This window comes from Protopterus annectens, chromosome 14.part0 (assembly GCF_019279795.1).
Source record: "Protopterus annectens isolate FY-2018-M chromosome 14.part0, PAN1.0, whole genome shotgun sequence".
Taxonomy (NCBI): domain Eukaryota; kingdom Metazoa; phylum Chordata; order Ceratodontiformes; family Protopteridae; genus Protopterus; species Protopterus annectens.
In genome coordinates, this window is record NC_056748.1 from 471,567,582 (window position 1) to 471,574,717 (window position 7,136).

Consider the following 7,136-nt stretch of genomic DNA (forward strand, 5'->3'; position numbering starts at 1 on the left):
GCCTATACAAGCCTAACCATAACAATTCCCTGGCTATTTCTTCCCACACTATTTACTTCCCTGGATCCCTGTCTAGCAGGGAGACTGACGTGATCCCCGGGCTGAATTTCAGTTTTATTTCAAAGGAGATAGCTTTATGATCAGATCTCACAAGTGATAAAGATATGTAAGGTGTACTGCAAAATGTCCCATATTAGTAAAAACAAGGTGTAAGATGTTATTTCCATAGTAGGTACTCTGACCAGTTGTTCCAGGCCATTTGTATTGACAAAGTCCAGGAAACTCTATGCTGGTGTACTAGTGGGGGTATATGTTTTCCACTTCATCGATGGATAGTCTAGAGCATTCATAAAAATGTTATTGAGTTTAATATTGAGTGACTGTAGTTCTTGTAGATAGGCATTATGGCTAGCTTGCATATGGTAAGGGACTGTTCTGATGGGATTTGGACATGAAGAAGCTCTAGTACATTCTGCTGCTTAACCAGCCTTGATGAGATTCTCTTCTGAGCGTGTGTGTGATCTGATATATCCTAGCACCATACAGATGACTAATCATCACACCTTCCTTGCTCAGCATCTGTATGTCTTAACAATGGAGTCACCTATAACTAGAATGTTTTGTTCAGAGAATGCCTGCCATTCAGGCTTAGCATCCATGACTCTGGGATTCCTTCAGTAATGTGAGGTGGTAGGCTTAACATGGGGACAGTGTTGGTGAGGGTGCCTTCTGTCTGTGTTTCATTTTGGAATTCTTTGTTGTTTATGCAAGTTAATCTTTAGAACCTCAGCATATGAAGGCTTATGTGTTGTATGAATGGTCATGGTGAGGTGTGGTTTACTGCTGAGGATCCTGATGTCTGAGTTATCTGTGGGTGAGACTTTAACCTCCAATGCCACTATATATGTATATTTCTTACACACTGTTATTCTGTTTGAATAAAAGATATTCATCAGAAAGTATAAGACAATTCGTATGTTATCTCAAGATACCCACCTCAATCAAGCTGCATGCAGAAGTTGTGGGAAGTGCAGGTCCACAATTTAGACATTAATGATTTAGGGGGCTGGGGGATTACAAGTGTTTTGAGTTGGGTTGATGTTGGGATTCAGGAGTTAGTTTAGGTAGACTTATTAATGAGCAGTGTAGGGGATGCCTAATTTCTTAAGCTGGGATGTACAGATATCCCAGGCTGGCTTTACAGCAGCTCGGGTTATAATTTATTTCACTCAGAGCAGGTTATTGAAGTCTCAGGTTTGACTGGCAATGCTGCATGGATTAGGAAAGCTTCCTATAGAGAAAAACCCACTTTAAAGTGAGTCCAATGGCAGTGGTGTAGTGAGCACAGCTCAGCATGGCTTTTTTTCCTTCCCTTTTCATGAAAATTTTACAGTTCATGGCTTTCCAGAGTACTGAGTAAAATACTCTGGGTGACCTCAGCTCAAAGCAGGCCATAGGAAACAAGTTGGAAAGGAAACTACTCCAAAAAAGCCAATAAATCCAGCTATGGAGCTTGTGACTCAAAACCTATAGTGGGCGAGGTCTTCTCTGATCATTTCTGCTTGAGCAGAGGAAGCAGGCAGGGGTGTCCTCTTTCCCCCTTTGTTATTTGCATTATATTTAAAAGCACCAGCAAAGAAAATAAGGGACTCAGAAATTCAAGGACAAAATTGGTATGGTAGTCAAGAAAAGCTGTCTCTGTTTGCAGATAATATAATTTTATACCTGACAAAACCAGAAAGTGGCATTACAATATTGTGAAACATTTTGAGAGTTTCAAATCTTTTTGGGATACAAAATTAATCAAGCTAAAATAAAGGCAATAACAATAAATTATGTATCCACACATGAATTGGGTTAAGCAATATCTGTATTTATGGGGACATGATAAAATGAACTATTTAGGAGTATGGATTAAAAATGATTCTGGCCGCTAAGGATATGTGGGAAGAGACTAAACAAAAGATAATACAAAACTGAGAAAATGAAAGCTTTGTTATATGGATATGGATAGTATGATACAAGCAGTCAAAATGTTTTTATTCTCCTTAGTCTTATACACAGGTCAAGCATATTTTTATCAACTAGAGGAGAAGTTGTGGACAGCAATTAATAAAGAGCTGAAGGACTTTATCTGGTTGGGGAAGATGGCAAGAGTCAAGTGGGATAAATTGATTATTCCAGTAGAACAGGGCAGATTCGGATTACCCAATTTGAAGGGGTATTTCAGAGCTACACAGTTAAGGCTCTTGTACATAGCACAAGCAGAAAACTATAATTCAAAGTGGAAAGAAATGATGTTGAAATGGGGGAAACTCAAGAAACAACTAGAGACTAGGATTTTGGATGCAGGCCTTTAAGGAGAATAACAATAATCATAGAGTATTGTATGCATAAAACAGAAGTAGTATTCTAAGAACTACGCTAACACTGGAATGGGGAAAGGAGATTCTGCCGATAGGGGTGACTGCAATTAGGGATATAAACAATAGGCTAGAGGGGGCTGGAATTTACTGTGGAAAACTGGCAAAGGAGCCAAGGTATTGGGAGCAAATAACTAGAGAGGGAAAGATGATAGAATGGGAAGGTGCTAAGAATGTATTTGGACTGCAGGTTACAGACTGCCTTTCCTATCAAAGATCGATATCAGAGTATAGGCAAAGAGAAAGAAATAGGGGAATCCTAAATGAAAGACCAGCACTGGTAGAGTTTTTAGTAGAATCTGGAACAGAAGCTGCCATTAAAAAAGGAATAATTAGTACAGCATATAAAACATTGCATGATAACTATAAGAATCAATTAGAGGAGGTTAGAAAGGATTGGGAAGAGAGACTGAATAAGCAATTCACAAAGAAATAATGAGAGGATACATGTATGTCTCACAAATATGCAACAAAATCTAGAAGATTTTGAATTTTTGCTTGGAAATATTTACATGGATATTTTTATACCCCAAGGAGACTGCAGATAATTTTTCCTCAGGTATACAGCATATGTTAGATGTGTGATGGGGAAGAAAGAGGTACTTGGGAACATGTTTTCTAGGAATGTGGTGGGTTAGTGCACTTTAAGGATTCCCTATGGGATGCATTGTCGGAGATGTTGGGTGGGCAGATTGGTGTGATGAGGGACATGATTTTTCTGAGCTATGATACAGAATCGGAATTGCCTAGACTTGGTAAGGCCTTGCTGTGTCTAACTATGGTGGCTGACAAAAAAGCGATTACTAAAAAATGGAAATCAAAATCTAAACCAACTATATTAGAAGTAGTGAATATAGTAACAGAGATAAAACAATTGGAATTGAGAGCTTTAGAAAAGGGTAGGAGCAAACTACACAGGAAAAACTGGGAATTATGGGAACAATACATACAGGGGATGAATGAGGTTTAAGAGAAGGCACAAATGATTGAGTAGATTATAAGTGATGTATAATGTTTGCAATTAGTAGTGTGTCAGTATGGTTTGTGATGGAATATGCTTGCAACTAGGATTGTGTCAGTGTGGTTTGTTTTCATTTATTTAAAATGTATGATTGATTATGTTGTAAGTGATGATTTAATAAAGATGTTTCTTGTTTAAAAAAAGGGGGGAGGAATTGAATAATTTATGTAATGTTGCTTAGGTTATATGATATATAGCAATATATGTGAAGTATAATGTTTGTTAATGTTAATTTGTCAATACAGTTTATATAAATGTAAAATTGCCTATGTCACAAGTCCTAATTCAATAAAGGTGTGTTAAAAAAAAAACTGTAGCAAATTACAGTTCTCCCACCACTATGATTCTGTGATAAGGGTCTAAGGTCACAGGTAGGCTAGAAATTCATGAGCTTAGCTTTTATAGTGGGGGAAGGGAAAAGTACATTTGTATAAAATCTTACCATAATGGTAGATGTCCTTGCCTGCACTGCTGCAGTATTCTTAACAGATGGGATTCCCTGCTGTGGAAGCCAGAACTTCTGGCCAGTCTACCAAAGACTACTTGTTGCTTTTAAAAGGTACGCCGAATGTCACCCAAACAATCCTTGCATAGCATAGAGCATAAATACATTTTGTTGCATCATATAGTACACATATATGCACATATATGGGTACACATGTGCGCACTCACTCAAGCACACACACACACACACACACACACACACACATTCTATATCAGTGGTGGCATCTGCAGCAATGTATGTAAATATGTGCATATCTATAGCTATATCTATCTAGTTATATATATCTGTGTGTCTGCGTGCATGTATATTTTTTCTCTGCCCTTTTAAAGATTTTATTATAGTCCTCACTGCATATGTATATATTTTTATTTTATTTTTACCATTTGTTAACCAGGTAAGCTAGATGGTCCATAGATCATTTCTTGCTATAACACAAGCCACAAGGGCAAGGATAAATACAATGTGTAAAAATCTGGGCAATGTAGTGTAGCCAATTATGCAACATATTTTGGGGGAGGTGAAGAATAAACAGAATACCAGCAGAAAATCCAGGTAGACCCAGGGAGAACATGCAAACCCTACAAAGACAAGTTAAGTATGAACCTCAGACCCTGGAGCTTTGAGACAGAGATCTTTCCACTGACTCACCATGATGCCTAATATATATATATATATATATATATATATATATATATATATATATATATATATATATGTGTGTGTGTGTGTGTGTGTGTGTGTGTGTGTATGTGTATGTATATATATATATGCATAAAAATTAATTAGTATATCAGAAAATATTGAAGCGTGAACCTCAACTGAATAGAAAAACAAGCAAATGCAAAAAAATTGAAATACTAGTAAGAGAAAATCGCAAAACATTGAATACTTCCCTCCCTCTAAAAAAAAAAACTGCTACAAAACCCAGATCAAGTATTGTCCAAATACTTGCAATGTTATGGAAAGTGTTTTTATTAATATAGCAAGTAGGGCTGAAGTTATGGACAAGTGATGAATGATTAGGGTTAGGGTTAGCAGAACTGAACGAGAGTGTGAAGGGAAGCTTCACTACCTGCTCCACATTACTCATGTGTGCTAACTCTGAACAAGAGTGTGAAGGGAAGCCTCACTGCCTGCTCCACATTACTCGTGTGCTAACTCTGAACAAGAGTGTGAAGGGAAGCCTCACTGCCTGCTCCACATTACTCATGTGTGCTAACTCTGAACAAGAGTGGGAAGGGAAGCTTCACTGCCTGCTTCACATTACTCATGTGTGCTAACTCTGAACAAGAGTGGGAAGTGAAGCCTCACTGCCTGCTTCACATTACTCATGTGTGCTAACTCTGAACAAGAGTGTGAAGGGAAGCCTCACTGCCTGCTCCACATTACTCATGTGTGCTAACTCTGAACAAGAGTGTGAAGGGAAGCCTTGCTGCCTGCTCCACATTACTCATGTGTGCTAACTCTGAACAAGAGTGTGAAGGGAAGCCTCACTACCTGCTCCACATTACTCATGTGTTCTAACTCTGAACAAGAGTATGAAGGGAAGCCTCACTGCCTGCTCCACATTACTCATGTGTGCTAACTCTGAACAAGAGTGTGAAGGGAAGCCTCACTGCCTGCTCCACATTACTCATGTGTGCTAACTCTGAACAAGAGTATGAAGGGAAGCCTTACTGCCTGCTCCACATTACTCATGTGTGCTAACTCTGAACAAGAGTGTGAAGGGAAGCCTCACTGCCTGTTCCACATTACTCATGTGTGCTAACTCTGAACAAGAGTATGAAGGGAAGCCTCACTGCCTGTTCCACATTACTCATGTGTGCTAACTCTGAACAAGAGTATGAAGGGAAGCCTCACTGCCTGTTCCACATTACTCATGTGTGCTAACTCTGAACGAGAGTGTGAAGGGAAGCCTCACTGCCTGCTCCACATTACTCATGTGTGCTAACTCTAGCCCTAACTCTATTCCAGCCCCTAACACAACCCTGTATATTGCATCAGCAAAACCTCTCTTCCTGACAGTAATACTACACAAGACAAAGGGACACAGAGTACAAAAAACAGCAAACATGCAAAATACTAAATCTGTCCCCTTACCCAACTGTTCAAAACAGCAAACATGTACAACACTAACTTTATCTCTGTACACCGCCCTTACTCTAACCATATACCTGGAACACTGGTGCATGCACACTAACCAATATAAAGTGATCTTCCACATAGGTTCATAGGTTGGTACTAGGCTATCGGCCTTAGGGCCTATACAAGCCTAGCCATAAACATTCCCTGGCTATTTCTTCCCACAATGTTTACTTTCCTGGACCCCTGTCTAGCAGGGCAACTAACGTGAACCCCCGGGTGAATTTCCTATCTCCGATCCAATTGTCAAGGTTCCTTTTGAAGAAGGCCAGAGAGGCACTCTGCTTGACATGTATGGGCAGTCTATTTCAGAGTCTGGGGAGTCTCTGGGTCAGGAACCTATCCCTCCAGCATGTTTTGATCATTGTGATGACAAGGTTTAGATCCCTGGAGCATGTGGCTCTGAGGGATTGGGATTTCTTTAAGTGTAGCATGTCCAACAGCTCTGGGTTTGACATGGCCTTGTATGTTAAGCAGAGATCGTCTCTGAGTAGATGATATGCAACAGAGTATAGCTGAAGTTTTTTTTTTAGAGGAGCTTGAACTTTCTTTTTTTTTTTTTTTTTTTTTTTTCTTCTGGTACTTAAAGGCCCTCTTTTCTTGAGACCCCAGTGGTTCGGCAGACAGAACAATGATTGTTGTACTTTTTCAGATTACCATGCAATATTCATATGTGAAGTAAGGGCAAGGTGCCCTACACAGTTGTGCAAGCAACTAAAGAAGCATGTTCCTGAACAGGGACTTGAACCCTGGACCCTCAGATTAAAAGTCTGATGCTGTACCGACTGAGCTATCCAGGCTTCACAACCACTGCCTTTTCAGTCAAATGTTAATTTTCCTGATCACTCCTACTTACCTACACTAAACACACTATATAAAACTTTAATTCAACCATATTATATTCACACAAATTAACATTTACTCAAACATACAGTCACTGTTTTTACAGCCACACAAACTTTTCTACCAAATGACTATTCTATACTTTTTTGAGCACAGCCATTTATATATATAAATATATACAAAGATGGAAACAGAAATCGAT

At 39.0% G+C, this 7,136-nt stretch overlaps 1 non-coding gene across 1 annotated transcript; it reads right to left on the bottom strand.

The window, feature by feature from the left end:
* Window positions 1-6,816: 6,816 nt before the first annotated feature.
* On the bottom strand, window positions 6,817-6,891 carry TRNAK-UUU. Its single transcript has one exon. It is a non-coding gene; the product is annotated as a tRNA-Lys (tRNA).
* Window positions 6,892-7,136: the final 245 nt, after the last annotated feature.